The 16,932-nt window shown below is 42.7% G+C and overlaps 1 protein-coding gene across 1 annotated transcript in view; it reads left to right on the forward strand.

The window, feature by feature from the left end:
* The window catches only part of ARHGEF3 (Rho guanine nucleotide exchange factor 3), a 303,899-nt gene that overhangs the window by 38,988 nt on the left and 247,979 nt on the right, over nucleotides 1–16,932 (forward strand). The window lies entirely within an intron of this gene.

A 16,932-nucleotide genomic window follows, 5' to 3' on the forward strand; every position in this document is an offset into this window, starting at 1 on the left:
TTAGGTTAGAACTGGAGACCAGATTTGTCTCCTTAGCTGCATTTCAAGTTGTGTATTTACATTAGGTTCCTTGTAGCATTTGTTGTTGGCTTGATTGTGACTATCATATATAAGTCAGAACATTGGTACTATATGCTTTCATTTTTTTTATTACATAGATGAACCTAAGGAGGCAAAGCAAATATTTTTGGAGTTCATAATTTGCTTCAAATTAATATGGAAAATTCTCTACAGGTAAAAGCTGACACCACTTTTAATCTGCCCTGAGCAGTATTTGTTTAGAAATGCATGGCACTGGCATTAATGAATAGGCTGGTGATGATATGTTTTTCTTTACTCTGACATACAGAGTAAGTGGAATGCTTACAAAAATTATGGAGAGCCTAGGGAGTGTTAAGAGGAATGTTGAAAAGCTGCACTTGTTAATGGCTTTGATGTAGAAAATAAATTTTAAAAATCCAGCAGCTCCAGATCATTAAAAATCTCTTTCTGTCTTGTTACTGATAAAAGCAGTATTATTCTGAGGAATTCTGTAGCAGGCAGTTAATGCAAATTGAGCAAGTCTTCTGAAAATGGAAATTCACTAAGGGTATCACCAGAACTAGCTATTTGTATTGACATGAAGTAATACTGATACAAGCTGTTATGAATTAACTGTTATGTCTGCATGATTCTGTGACACAAGCATAATACAGCCGCATAATAAAGACTTACATTAATGTGTAACAGCTGATGTATACTCCCTAGTAGCTGCTTCCCTTACAATTTTTTTAAGTGGTTAAAAGTTTTGTCCATACTCTAAGACTGCATGTAGGTTGCCACTGGGAACATCCAGAACTGAAAGCCAGAGTCTATAACTAGGGACCTACCAAAATCGTGATTGCACGGTTTTCACAGAAACTGTAGTTTCGGGTGGGCTCTGTGAAAAAGCCAAGGCTCCATGCTTTTGGTGGGCTTGCTACAAAAAATAAAATAAAACAAGACTCCATCAGGGATTGCAATGCTTTCTGGCTGGGGGTCAGAATAATTTAGTTTGGGTCAGCGGCAGGTAGGCATTAGGATCTGGCCATTGCTGCCACTTTTTCCCACTGCTCAGTGGAGATGCAGTGCAGTGAAAGCCCCCTCTGCCAGAGCCCATGCCATCCAGCTGTGGTATGACACAGACAGAGCTCCTTCTAGGCTGGACTCTCAGGACGTGTGTAGACAAAATGAGGGGCATGTGTGCATGACACTTTAAAGTAGGTTAAATGCTTTTGCACTGCTTTAATGGTGTTGGTGTTTGCACGAGTCAGCGGTGTATTGCACATTAATTCCAGCTGTTGTAGCACATTCGGTGACATAATGCGCCTTAAATGACTTTGGAGCACAGCAAACTAAAACATCTTGGAGGAGTTTTAGTTGGCTGCCCTACAGCTGTGGAGCAAAGCACCAGGCTCCATGCAGCTCAGGGACTGTGCAGGCAGCCCATGCAGGCAGCCTGGCAGCAGCCCAGGAAGGTAGGCTCCACTGAAGAGGGAAAAAAAAAGGTGGGGGGAGCAAGCCTGATCTTCTTTCCTCCCCTCCCCGACTGGAGCCTGCCTGCCTGCATGAGCTGCACGGGGGCCTGTTCTTTCCCTGTGCAGCTGTGGTGCCCTCTGGGACCGCCCAAGACAGGTGCCTGTGGGTGGGTGCCACCTGGGGGGGTCTGCTGCTGCCGGGGAGGGAAGCACCAGCCTCCCCTATCCCCCCCTGCAGCCCAGGGACCACTCAACCCATCAGCAGCTTGCCCTCCCCTTCCCTCCCCGCAACCAGGGAGGCAGGTAAGACACGAGTGTACGTGACATGGGGGTTTACTTTGCCCTAAATTGAAGTGGTGTTTTTAAAAACCCACTGCTTAAATTTAGGGGCCCTGTTTTGTCTACATACACCCTCAATGCTTATGCAGTGCAGGGAGAACCCTCTGTTGTCAAATGTCACCAAAGACACAGCTCAGAAATAAATTTGTTACGGTCTTTTATATCCTTTTTCCTGTACATAACTAATGAAAAACCAAGGACTCCGTATTGAATGGGGAGCTGCCCACTCTCTACTGCTCCTTTTGGAATTTTCACAGAAGAGAAAATTTTAGGAGCAATATAGGAAAATTGAATCTTCTGTGACTGATGGCCTGGATCCACAACACATTTACAGCAGTGGAATTTACATAATTTTTGTATGTTGATATAGGTTACGCTAGGATCTGGAGTGGACAGATAAGCAACTATTCTGGAGTAGCTACTTTCAGTAGGCTGATACTACTGTGCCTTGCTAGCAGGGAGTGGGAAAGAACATAATAGGCTCTTTGCTTACTTTGGGGTGAGCTATGGAACCATGTCACTTAAATTGATAATAATTATACCAATATAGCTTTACCCCTGACTTTTTCTGAGTTTTTTTTTTAAATCAGAATAATAAACACCAGCCATGTAGGGTTGTATGTCATGTGCCTATTCCTTTTCTACACTGATAGACATTGATTACATTAGGTTAATCATGCTGTATGTCCAGGCCCTGAAACAGCTAAGGGTTGCTGGTGATATTGCATGTCTGGGCTAATGATCATCTCTTAGGAAGACTATGTGGTGACATGCTATAGTCTGCCCAGAGTTAAATCCGCACTTGTTGAAATCGTTGTATTAATTTGCATACCTTGCCCCCAACCCCCAATATAATACACACATCTTGTTTGGGGAAAGAAGAATGAAGATTTTTTTTTCTAGAACTTTCACTGCTCCATCATGTGCTCAACATGACTGAATACTGGTCCCAGGCAGGAGGGGCAGAGCCACTCCTCAGTGTTACTCAGCCTCTAGCTGCAACTTGAGATCTACAGTTCTACTGCTCAGGAACTGTGACAGGATTTGAACTAACTGTGACCTTGAAGGGTCCATTTGGCCTCCCCTTTCTGGACTGGGAGAGAAACAGAGCTTGTGGCAGCTATCACATGCTTTGATTCCAGTGCAAAAAACCCCACACACCCTAATTTTAGAGGGCTGATTTTGGGGGAGAAGGTATGGTATACAAATAAATACAGTAACTTAATTGTTGCCTCATTGAACATTCCTGAGCAAGCTAATTGAGAAGCTCTGCCTTATCTGCCACCAGTGTCTTGGACCTCCAACAATTAGGCTTCAGGACAGGATGTTAAATTGAGATGATGGCCGTGGCACTTATGGAGGGCCTCATTGGTCATGTGAAGAACTTACCACTGCCATAAAAGCATCTTTAAGTGGGAATGCCTGCTCTCAAAACTGGCCAAAGCCTTATTGTTCACCTGTACTCCTCTTTGCTTCTAAATACTCGGATAGTCTTGTCTGCATGGATGGAAAAAGCTGCTCCTTGCTATCTGAATCATATTTAACTGCTGTGATCCATCGAGCCTGGATTTATTGTAATGTTTTATATCTAGAAATCAGGCTAACTGTTTTAAATCTACATTTGGTTTGGAACCCAGCAGTCCATTTTCTCAAGAATACAGGGTACACTAATTGCATCTCCCCAGGCTTTCCTGTATTAACTGGATCCCTACATATTTAAATTTAACATTTGGTTTTTCATCTTTAGAACCTTCTGTGACATTATTCGAGGAATCCTGGGGCGTTGCCAGACCCTGTGTGATCAGGATATTCAGATTTGTGGGCCACTTATCATTGTTCTTTTCAGAACAAAATGGATCTGTCAGAGAGTCTTTCTTTGAAGGATCTTAATTTGTTCCCTTGATTGGCCCCTCAGTCGGGAAGCCCTTAAACCTCAGTATCATGTTAACCAACTATCAGTCCCACTTCTGTGATTACATTACCCCTTTGATAACAAACATATAGTTTAGTCCCTGTTGTTGTTGGGGAAGAGAGAGAATTTTGTTGTGTACACACCTTAATTTTGTTAGGTATTTGGTAATATGTGATGTATTAGTATGTAGGTAGATAATGGATGGTGCATGTCTTCTTTCAAAATATGTACATCTCCTATGTGCAAGATTAGTTTATTGTTGTTCTGAGGTTACGCTTTCTCCTGTAGTCTCTTGGTGGACTTGTGTTTTGAAAGGCTGACACTATTGGGAGCCTTCCAGATTCCAGAGGCAATGCAGAAAGAATGATTCAAATTCATGTTTGGTAGTAAAGCTTAGAGAATGTTACTGTCACCAGCTGGTCTGTTTAACAGATTAGCAAATCTTGCCTGTGACAGGTAGCAACGCAGTATGTTAATTATGCTCTCCGAGGTCGCTATGAAAAACCAGTCTTGTAGCCACTGTATTTATACCTGAAATATCCTAATTTCATGATAATATTTATTTATGGGCGTTTGTACATGACACGAGATTTCCTGTTTACTCTGCCACAACTGCGTTTGTGTTTGCACAAGCAAGGTTTCCTGCTGCTTTACAAGTCTTTTTGGCGCATTAAACTAAAACTGCTCAGGCATAGTTTACTTTGCGTCACTACTGATTCACATTGTTGTATCTATGGATTCGTGGCATGTAAGCACAAAGACATGTAATGAGCCTCTTTGTCCACCAGATAGTGCTGTGGCTTTTTTGTTGTTCACTCCTTTGTCCACCAGATGGTGCTTTGAATTGGTGAGATGCAGCAGCCCCATCTCAAGGTGTGGGTGGTGCCACACCTCTCCCCCTCTCCTCCAGTCTGCTGTGGGGCCAGACACACACCGCTGCTGCGTGCATGAGACAGAGCCACCATCTGGCCTGGTCAGGTTGGGGACAGCTGGGGCCTCTCTGGCAGTGCTGGGAGGGGGCAGGAAGCTGCAGGTCAGGAGTGAGGGGCACCAACAGGGCTGGGGGGCAGGGGGCTGTGAGGCAAGAGTGAGGGGCACTGGCAGGGCTGGGGGGGAAGCAGTGGCTGCAGATCAGGAGTGAGGGGCACTGGGGTGGGACAAGGGGCTGTGGGTTGGGAGTGCAGGGCACTAGCAGCCCCAGGGGGCTGCAGTTTGGGAGTGAGGGGCACCAGCAAGGCTGGGGTCAGTGGGTTGGGAGTGAGGGGCAACAGGGCTGGGGGGGGTGGGGGCTGTAGCTTGGCATTGAGGGGCAACAGAATGGGCAAAGGCCAGGTGCCGACATGTCACTCACTTCCCTTCGCTGTGTGACAGGACTATAGTTCCCAGCATTGCCCAACTGTCCAGGCTTGGTACAGTTTCCATGGGGACCCCAGACCAACCCACAGATCACTATCTCGTTTTGGGGATTCCAGGTGCATGGTGTCCTTTCTCCATCAAGCCAGAGTTTCTTCCAAGGGAAGAGTTTCTTAACACTTGCGTATGTGTTTCTTACCAATTGCTCAGGTGCAATAAAACTGCATGTTTCCCTGTCTGTCTGTTTGCCTGCCTGCCTTCTTTTTTTGTGAAGGAGCAAAAATGCCTATGGGGGGGCGGGGAGGGAGGGGAGAGAACCTCTAGGCTTCTCCAAAGAGACAGAGCTCAGCCTGAGAAGGTACTAATTGCCCTCTTTGAAATGTAAAAACTTTTCACGAAAAGGAAAACAAACCCATTGAGTCAGGGGGAGGGGAAGAAGCTGTTCCTTCTTGCATGTTTAAACCACTTGGAGATGCAAGGGGTTTTTGCCCCAGTAGGAAAGCTTTTGGGTTTTTTATATATATCTTATATATATAAATATATATATTTTTATATATATGTGTATATACATATATATATGTGTGTCATTGGGTGTCAGGTTCAAAGTAATTTTCCCTGGAAACTTTTCCTCCAGGCCTATCTATTGCTTCTGTCCAAAAACTGTTATTCTGACTGAATCCTCCACATTACATAGGGCAGACCTCAGATTATAGGTTTTATGCCAAACACTGATATAATATATTTATTCTCCTTATCTCCCTCATAAATTACTCCTTCCTACAGTGAACGCCCCCCCCCCCCCCCCCAACCCAACCAACCAACCAACCAAACCCCATTGTGGGTAACTAAACTAAGATAAACAGAGAGAACTCCCTGATGTTAGCATGCTTGCTAGGTGTTTTCTTATAGCCAAGTGTGAATTGAAAATATCTTTCTGTTACACTCTTTCCACATCTGCAAGGCCCATATTTAGAAGATTTCATTAAAAAATATTTCCTCTTATCATGTACAGGTTGTGACATAAGCCAGGTATTTGTTAATCCTAACATGCAATCTTTATTAAGGGCACATTTTAATTTACACAGCGCAACTAAACTGAAGTAATTGTTTTACCTGGTCTTTATATGGTATTTGTCCCAAATCAAATCAGCCAAATCAAATCCAAATCCATGTAAATCATTCAAGAACCATATGTGGCCCTGCTACTGGCAAGCATCCTCCATCCCCACCTGGGGTTTCAAATACTTCCAAATCCTTTGGCAGGCATCCAATTTGCAAGCCCAGGCCCGGAGGCTTGGTGTGTGAGTGCCCCTGAGTTTCATTTGCCCTCTCCTATGTGGCTGCAAGAACAAGCTAGGGAGGAGTCTTCCATTTCTATGAAGTTGATGTGTAGCCGAGATGATCCCACTGGAAGTGAGAGTGGGCATTGTGATGGGTGTATGATTCTGTAACTGTGTTTTGTGTTTTGAAGGCTGGTAGACGATTTGTAGTGTATTTCTGTCTGTCTATCTAGAAATATATTTTTCCAGAAAAAAAGTGTTTTATAGTCATGATCAGTGTTGGACTTATTTAATCAACTTCATAGTTGGTTTCCATTACATACTGCTTTTTGCAGCATTTTAATGATAGATAATGTATTCAATGAAGTTTCTTTCTATGCAATTATAAGATGAAGGGCTTTTTCCCCATGCTGACTGGGGAGTGGGGAACCTCATTTTGCATTCAAGTAAATATGGTATATATTTGCTGAACTGGAGCCACAGGATCATATTATCAGCTGTGCACTATCCTGTCAGCTGTTTGCTGCATCTGGCCACAAACGAAATATTCTTGCATTGTATAACCTGTATAAGTTACACTTATACTAGGGACATTTGTACAAAAATGAGAAGTTGTAGTCCTTATTTACTGTTTTCTTGGAATGGTTATCCATGTGACCATTTGAAGCGTCGTTTTGTTTATTCATCTTAGTTTTTAAATGTTCAGTATTTGGGAATGGATGACCTGACTAGAATGCCAGGCTGTTTACCTCACTGGTCTGGGAGACAGTAGATTCTGGGAGCTGGAGAATGAGAGAGCCTGTGGGAGGTTCTTGTGGACAATGTTGGCCTTCCTTGGACCCTCCAAGCTTTAATGCTGACTTTTCTGTGGTTCTGTGGCTGGCTGTTATATCCAACAGTGCAGAGGAATCTGTGAGGAATTCTTTGGGGAGTTTTCCTGGCAAAATGTTCCTTCTATTTATTTTATTCTAAAATAGGAAAAATGTGAGCCAATATTAAAACATCATAGTATTAGGATAATTTTGGTGGCAAAATCTCATCAGACTATGTTAATAAAGCAGGAAAATTGCGAAGTAGTATTGAAAAATACCTGAAGATGTCTCCACTAATGAGCCTCGGGCATTTGAATAAATCTTGGTGACTCACATATGACTGATAATTAGAAAATCATCCTGGTAACATTATCAATATAGGAAGATTCAGCCACTGCCCAGGGGTACAACAGGAGACTTACACAGTTCTTTTTCCCTAGGCTTTATTTCTTTATTTATACATTAAACGGACAGAAAATCCTGATTTGTATTCCATGATTAAGACAAAGTACTGAAGGTCAAGCATGGAAAAAATGTGGGGTTGAGGGTTTTCAATTGGAGAATTGGGGTTTTTAAACAAAGAAAATAGGGATCCATGCTAATCATGTCCACAGTAAATATGTCTGGTTATGTTCACCACTATTAGGGTGCACAAAACTAATAAACTCCAGAGCAACATAGTACTTGTAAATATAGAGCATTTTTACACATGCATGCACCACAGTGCCAGCCGCCTTGAAAAGTGACCAAGGCTGCAACTCACACAGTTGTATAAGTGGTGAAATGCATGTCAGTACTGAGAAAATGGTGGCACCACAATTTTGAACTAAAACACCTTGGAGGTGTTTTAGTTCAAAAGCTCACCACCACCATTTTCTGCGCACTGATGCACGTTTTGCTGCTTATACAACTGCACATGGCACAATGTAGTTCACCTCAGCTCATGTGCAGAGCAGACTCGATTAATCGAGTCTGACTGACCTCCCCCAAGGCTCCCTGCCAGCTGGGGCTGTGCCACCACAACTCAACGTGCTGTGGTCCTGGGTACACGTGTAAACATGGTGCCCGGGAGCAATAAACTCTAGTGTGAACTGCACCAGTGTTTATTGATATTAATATTATTAATATCACATGTAGACACACCCATTATGACCTCATTTTGAAAGGTGTAAGACCTCTTTGTCTCTCATAGTTTCCATTCAAGTTACATGTGCATAGGCACCTAATAAGAAAACTTGTATGTTCTATTTATTTGTCTGGCTTTCTTTTTAAATTATGATGCATTTTTGTTTTAGCTATTTTATTCTATAATATCTTTTCTACTGGATGAATAGCTCATTAGAAACTTTTGAATATTTAATATTTTTCATATATACTGGGTGAACAGAAGGAGGCTTGTAAACCTGTCTTATGACTTGGTGCCATGAACTGGTATAATAAAGCACCTAATCTTCACAGTGCATAGTAAGGGATAGCAAGGGAGGGAAGAGGCAACTTGCATATTATAGATAAAGTTTGGGACTGTCTCAATGCACATGGTGTTTTCATGTGCCAGTAACATTGAACAGACACAAATAGTAAATATATGATCAAGGTACCAAACTGACCTTGAAATAACTGAGAATGATAAACAATTATTCTATATAATGGATTTTTCATTCTGTATCTTATTGTAGTTCTGCTTTGTGCAGTCTGTGCAAAAATATTATAAATTCTGTCTCCCTGGTAAGACTCTCAGTAGCCTGCATGTCTGTTACAGGCAAGAAGCCTCCCCTGGTTTCTGAATTTGCCATCTGTGAATCTCATTCCAAATGTATTACTTTTGCAGGAGCAGTCAAAAGTTCTGATCAGGACTGGTGCTTAGTTATGCTGGGTACTCTGAATTCAGGCCTACAGGGTGTCTTTACACATGGTATGGGGGGGGGGAGGCGGCTTTAATTAGAGTGGCTCTCAAGCACTTGCAGCATCTCATGTATTCAGCATCCTGCACTTCAACATGGTGGCAGGGGCGCTTTAAAGCTCGTTAGAGAAGCTTTAGTTAAAGCGCCTCCGCTGCCACTTTGAAGCACAGGGACACTGAATACATGAGATGTGGAGGCTGGTGGAGCACACTGATTAGCACACTCCAGCAGGTTTGATTAATTGAGTCTGCTCTGATGCACTGTAATTACAGTACATCGGATCACCGTCCTTGCACATCTCCAGGCACCCATACCCTATAAACTTAGTTACAATCTAATGTAAGGTAGTAAGCAGGAGGGAAGATTAGGTGCTTTATTATTGCCATAACTATCTCTTTCCCAAAGTCTGAGCCGCAGTGGAACCCTTTTAACCTTTATCACAAGGCTGAAGCATTTCCTAAATATTTGTTTAATATAGCGATGTTTAATCTGTAAGTCATCTGGCCAAAATTTGTTTGTCTGGTCATATATGTTGTAACAGCAGGATGCTTCAGCCCATAGACCAGTAAGCTGGCATATGATTTTCCCTCATGCTGCCTCAGATAGGGACCTTTCATAGTGAAAAAGGAAGTTGTGTTAAAGTCTCCTAACACAGTTAAAAAAGTAGTAGGGAGATAGAGAATTGTCTTAGGGAGAAAACCGCTGGAGGCAGCTTAGCAGGAATGATTCAATGTGAGCAGTGTGCGTGGTGCCCTACTGGAGGTGTCTCAGGGAGCAGGCAAGAGAGCTGCAGGAGGAGGTGGAGAGGCTCCAAGGCATTCTCTGCTGTGAGGAGTTCATCGATTCAGTGTTGGAAGAGACCTCCAGGACTGTGGAGGAAGAACTGCCAAAGGCAGCACGAGAGAAGGGAGAGGACATAGACTCTGAGGAAGGTGGAAGCTGGAAACTTGTGACCTCTGTCAGCAAGCAGAAATCTCCACCTGCACCAGTTCTCCTGGACAACAGATAGGGAGCCCTGGCAACAGAGGGGGAGGAGCACGTTCCATTGGTGGTGGAGGACAGACCAGGCCTCCCCAAGGTGGGAAAGTTCAAGACTACCACCACCAAGTAGAAGTGATGGGTGGTGGTGGTTGGAGACTCCATTCTTCCTGGGACAGGGGCATCCATCTGCTGACCTGACCTGTGGTCTCAGGAGGTTTGCTGCCTGCCTGGAGCCCGGATCCAAGATGTCATGCAGGGATTACCGAGACTCATCTGGCCCTCTGATTACTACCCCATGCTGCTCATCCATGTGGGCACCAATGATACTGCCAGGGGAGAACCTGAGCAGATCAAAAGTGACTACAGGGCTCTGGGGGTACTTGTACGCAAGCATGGAGGCTGCTTCAACATGCTGTAATTACAGCACTTTGGAGTAGACTCGATTAATCAAGTTTGCTAGAGTGGCAATTACCGTGCTCCAGCAGTGTGAGAGTGTGAGGTACCTGTCGGAGCGTTCATTTTCCATGATCCTGTTTAATTTGATATGAGAGAGGTTACTGCATATGTTTACTATCAAGTGAATCTGTATTTGCTGGCATACAAATTTATTGCTCTGGAAATAGACCAATACATAATAATGGTTAAAAATGAATTATTTAGCTGTTCGATCATTTAAGTCCATGGTTCTCAACCTCATTATAATCTAGGCACCCTTCAGAAAATGGTAGCTCTTTAGTTTTCACTTGTTTTTTGACCATGGAAAAGTAATAGAGCAGTTTTTCTGTTGCCAAGAACTCAAAAACATTTTTATCTGCTGAGATTTTCCTAACACTGTGAATTCCTATTTGAAATCTCTCTGAATATCTTGTGAATCATGTTTGCACACCTAACAATGGTAATGTTGTGTGGCACTCTGTGGCACATTTGAAATAATTTCAAGGCATCCCAGGGTCCTGTGGCTCCTTGGTTGAGAACCGTGGATTTAAGTAGTCATTGTAATTGAATAGAATCACATCTGTTAAATTTGCTCAAGTGATGGAATTATTGAACTAATGCTGTTATTCAGAGTTGCTTCTTCAAAAAGCTTTGATGCCTCCATGTGGTAGACTCACAGACCAAATGTCATTTCCGTTTCACAGTCTTATACTATCTCTTTCTGTAATATATGATATCTTTAACTCATATGGCACAAGCCAATATCTGTTTATCTGGCCACATATTTTGAAACTGAAATTAGTTTCCTCAAGAGATTCTTATCGCTTGTGTTTAATTTCAAGGTAGATATTTCAAAAGGTCACCATCTTCTCTCCTTTTTTGTTTTCTGTTGTGTTGTAGTCCCTTTATGCATATGCTTATCTTGTCTATGCTGATTTAAAAATGATGAAGATTAAATAGAGGGGTGTTTTTTGGGGGGAGGAGGGGAAAGGTTCTCATATGCATCACAATGGATGTATTGTATAATACTTATCCATCTAGTCTAGAATCTTTCATATTTAGTGTCCTGGTGCAGCACAGTTGCCAGGAAATTGAAGTCTTAGTGTTATCTGTTTCTCTGAAGATTTTATTTTAAAATGAAAAAAAAGTTTTATAGAATTGAGTATGATGTAATTCTATCTCACGCTAGAAAGGCAAACAAGTGATGCTGCTGATTTTACAACTGGGCAGCAGGGGGCAGTATTAACCAAGAATGTGCCAGTATGTGCGTCTTGTGGACCTTATTTTATTTTACTTTTTCCTTTCCTTTCCAACAACTGTTCCTTTGTGGTATAAAATAAACAAATAATTGCATTTTCATGGGCCAATCACTTCTGAAGAACATGTCAAAATAAATAGGAATACACTTGGATTTAAAAGGATTTTAAAACTTTCTTTACAAAGCTACAGGAGATGGTTTCCCTGTTTTTCATAAGTATTAATGTACATTTATGTACTTTGCCTAGTTAATTAGGCATTCTGTTATGGTTATACTGCTGCATTTCTGCTCCCTTTGTGGTCTTGGGTATTAGGCTGTTGCTTTTTACTGTCCTAGGAAGATATCTTCTTAATTGTCCCTTTGTAGGCTGTGACCCAGGTATGACACCACATGACACCACATATATGGCAGCCACTTATCCCATTGTAGCTATGCTTGCATTCTGGAGCCCAAGGTTTCTTCTTTTCGGCAACTTGTGATCAGTGACATTGTCCAACAGACTTAAAAACAAAGTACTGTTGTTCATACGCTGAAACAAAGCACTACAGAAAAAACCTATATATTGAGTTTCCTTTAGTATTATGCTTCACGACAAACCAAGCTGGATAGGTTTTCTGTCTTTAAATTACAGGAATAGAACTAACTTATCCTCCTAGCCAAGCCAAATCCTTCTCTGTGTCTAGGTCTCCTGCCATCCCTTTCTGGGAACAGCAAGTTTTCTATCTTCTCTTGGGTATGGAGGTCCTTTTGGTGTATTGCTCAAATAATTTGTTTTCAGTCATTGTGGACATACCTGGGGTTCAAACCTTTTTACTTTGAGGTCAGGAGGGCTGCAGCTCTTTTAACAAGATTTGAAGCTTGAATTTACTGATGGGGCATGGAAGAGGGACTTTAGAAAAGTCCACGTTATTATATTTTTTTAAATTTAAACCATAGGTACTGTTTCTTGTGTTCATATTCTTGTGTTCTTCTGTTCATATTTTGGACTACTGATTCAGTAACTTTCCAAATACCATAGAAGCATATGTGACTGATATACAAGAGAATAATTTGAGGTAACTTAAAAATAAAAAAAATGTTGACTACTGTCCATCAGATGCCAAGAAATCCAGATTGACAGCAGCTCCATTCAATCAGAAGAGATGATGTTAAAAGGCTATGCCATCTTAAAAAATGTTTGAAAAAGGTGCAAAAGAGGCAGTGTGGTGTTTTCAGTTCTCTTTTTGAGAGAGACATCATCAAAATCAAAATTACTGAATAATGTTCTGCTAGTAGCAGAGATCAGTACCCAGACAGTTGATGGCCATTATTAAATGCCACTATCATTTTGTCCTTAAGTCAGCAACAACAACTGAGTATTTGAGGGACAGCATCTGTAACATTGGCTTCTCCTGTGATCTGAATGCCAAAATGAAGATGAGATATTAAATTACCGTAGAATACATTTATTGCAAACATGCTCTAACATATTCTTTATATACAAAATGAAAAAGATACAGAAGGTGATAATGTAAAAAAATGCATTAGGTGTTGTGTTACTGACAACAGCTTGAGGTAAAGCTCTGTCAATATTACAGCGGATTGAAAATATGACTCACTGGGTGCATCTGTACAAGACATTTACTGTGGAGCTATTAGGCTGGAGTAAGCTAATGAACTCCACTGTAGGTTAGTATTGCTGGATACAAATACTATCCTACAGCAGAGTTATTTAGTCCAGTGCAACAGATGTATAGATGCTGGTGGGGCATAAGGGTGCCTCAGTGTGGGGGCTGCCTGATAGTTAGCCCTGCACTGAAGCACTCGTGCCCCAGCAAGCTCTTCTGCAGCGTGTTGAGCCAGGTCAGAGCAGCCCCGGTCTGGCAGGCTGACTCCCGGGCCCCTCTGCAAGCTGGGATGGTGCTGCCTCAGCTCAGCATGCTGTGGTCCCAGATGCACATGTAAACACTGTGCCTGGGAGCAATAAACTCTAATTTCACGTGTAGATGTGCCCACTGTGTAAAAGGCCTGAAATTCTTGATACTTATCTTCCAAATAAATTGATGTTTACTAATTGAAAACTGGCTACCTACAACAGTCAGTATGAATCTTCCCACAGTTCAATACAACAGGACTCCAAACATTTGGATCACAAAACTGGTTACCTACTAGCCTACCAGAAGTTGGAGGTCAGCCTACAGGGCATGGCTTGATAGAAAATTTTTGGCCTTTGGGCTCTAACGTATATGGCTATTGGTGGTAGGAAGGTGAATGAGGGCTGTAAGGATGCAGCCCTGCATGCCCTTCAGGTGCTTGTCCTCACTGCTTCCAGATCCCTGTCATCACCCTGGGACCTCTGCTCTTGCCACTGAATCTGTGATTGCTGCTGCCGGATCTGCTATTGTTGCAGCCACTGGCCCTTCATATCTGCCCAGGGCAAAGAGCCCTGTGGTTTGGATCTGGTCTAGGTCCTGTGTTGGAGTTTGACATGCTTGACACAGCTTCAGTTAGAGAGTTGTGACAAAATAGGATCGTAAGCATTGGTATTGATGCACATTTTGATATAAATCTCAGGGATCTGAAAATGTCAGTATTGTAAGGGAGACAGACATCAAGCTAGTAGAGAAGCCTTCAGTAGAACATATTCTTGGATAAGTCCTCTTGCTCTGCATTAATAGTTGCATCACTTACAGATCAAGGGAAGTGATCCTTCCACTCCGTTTGGTGCTGATGAAGCCTCACCTGCAGTGCTACTGCTAGTTTTGGGCCCCAAACTTCAAGAAAGACATTGGCAAATTGGAAGGAGTCCAATAGAAAGCAATAAAAATGACTGAAGATCTGGAAAGCATGACTTACAAGACCAGGCCTAAAGTATTTGGATTCTTTAGTCTGGAAAAGAAAAAGCTCCAGGAGATTTGATAACAGTCTTCACTTACCTGAAGAGTAGTTATAAATAGGATTGAGAGAGGCTATTCTTTGTGACCACAGGAGACAGGATAAGGAGCAATCGTGTTACATTGCAGCAAGGGAGATTTAGGTCAGATATTAGAAAGAACTTTCTTACTATGCCTGCATTGGTTATGCATTGGAACAGGCTACCTGAAGAGGTTGTGAAACCTCCATCTTTCTAATTTGTTTAAGAACAGTTTAGAAAGACACTTGTCTAGGATGATTTAGTTGAGGGTGATCCTGCCTTGAGCAGGATGTTGGACTGGATGACCTTCTGCGGTCCCTTCTGGCCCTATTTTCTGTGATACTATACACAGATTTACTTCTACTTCTCAGGGCAAGAGGTGAAAGCTAATATGCTATTTGAATAATGTGTAAGAGATGAAAAGTCTGCAGCATGCTGTCACAGTCTCATGCACACTGGAAGCAGAATCTGCGTGGGCAGTCAAAGAGAATAGGGCATAGATGAACACACAGAGTGAAGATGGCTTGCTGTTTCCTCTGTGTGATACCTGCTGTTTCTATTCAACCACATTTCCATCACCATAGGCCTGGAATAAGCACCCTCCTCCTATGCAGTCATCATTCATGAGCCAGTTTCTTTCCCTGCCATCTCTCCTCAATATACACACAGACTGACTCTCATTCTCGGGGCTACTAACTACTTTTCTTTCTTTGACCCTCTCCATCACTCCCATGCAGTAAAGGAGGGAGAGTGTCATTATTATCCCTTTTTGCAGGCAAAGTGACTTGTATTTTGTGAAGATTCATGGCTGCGTGACCTTGTGTAAGTCATAGAGTTTTCCTTCCTCTGGGGTCCATTTGGAGATAAAAATTCTGACAGTTTTGGAGAAGAGGAAAACTTTATTCCCTTTCCTAATGAGCATATGTGAATGGAAGAGACAGAGAGCCATATGAATATTTACTGTGCTTTTCTAGCGGGCTACAGAGATGAGATTTGTAGGAAACAGTTGAGAGAAACCATGTAATCATGTCAGTTGCTGTCTTCACAGTCAAGGCTCACGTCCCTATGTAAGGATCACATCTGTAATGCTGACAGACTTCTATCTTTGTCTTATGTTTGAGATAATGTAGTCTCATTATAGTGGGGAGCAAACATCTGACTGCCCTGTTGACTTATTCTCAGTACCTCCTTATATTCTGAGTAGATAAGGAGCCCGTAAAGATTGATATTATCTGTTTATCAGAAAAGAGCCCACCATAGGCACCGACTTGGGTGTTTGAGAGAGAGGACTGTCATTTTGAATTACGTTCACAGTTCTGAGTTTGCTTTTGGAGATTCTTATCACACTGTATAATCACAACTGCTCCAAGGGTAAATGGTGCCCTAGGCAAACTGTGTACCTTGGCGCCCCCACCACTTCCAATATATCTTTTAGGATGCCATTGCCAGTGGTATGCTCTTGTCATAAGTCTGCTTGAGAGTTGAAAAGGTAGGAGTCGCGAGGTGTGTGAGAGAGCTACGAGGTGCGCTTCAAGCCATGTCCAATCCCTTGTTGGAGGTGTGTGGAGGTAACCAGGAGTTTTAGCTGTGCTGGTGGTCGATTCTAGTGATCTTTCCTCTGAGATCTTCTCAGAGGTCTTTCCTCCCCTTACCAAACCAAAGGTTTTAGAACAAGGTGAAGCCGTAGCCGGCCAGGGCTGTTATTTAGAATGATGTTCCTGTTATTTTGTTCTGCATATAATTTTGGTGCCCCCCAAATTTTGGCATCCTAGGCAACCGCCTAGTTTGCCTAATGGTTGGACTGGCCCTGTGTATAGTTGCGCTGTTTCAGGCCCAGCAGCATACACAGCCATGAATATTATTCTCTGCCCTAGAAGTAGATGGAAGTACTCATGAGCAAACTTAGCTATTTCTGTTACCCTCTCTTCCTGTTTTAAAATAGTTCATTTGCTGGATCTAAAGCTTATAGAGTAGGAGTAGGCAACGTTTTTTTGGCTGGAGTGCTGAAAAAACCACAATGCCTACCTTGGAAGGTGCTGGAGTGCCGACATGCCGGAGCCCGGAGCAGCAGTTTGCAGCCTCCCAGCTGCAGCTGGCCCACGGAGCCTGCTGGGAGCAGCCTGGGCTCCATGGCTGGCAGCAGCTGCTTAGAGCCCGGGCTGGAGGTGATGTGCTGAGCAAAGGGGCCTTGTGTGCCATGCTTGGCACACGGGCCAGGGGTTGCTGACCCCTGTTATAGAGTGTCCTTGACAAGAAAGGAAGACCTTCTGCT

This window comes from Alligator mississippiensis, chromosome 12, assembly GCF_030867095.1.
Source record: "Alligator mississippiensis isolate rAllMis1 chromosome 12, rAllMis1, whole genome shotgun sequence".
NCBI lineage: Eukaryota > Metazoa > Chordata > Crocodylia > Alligatoridae > Alligator > Alligator mississippiensis.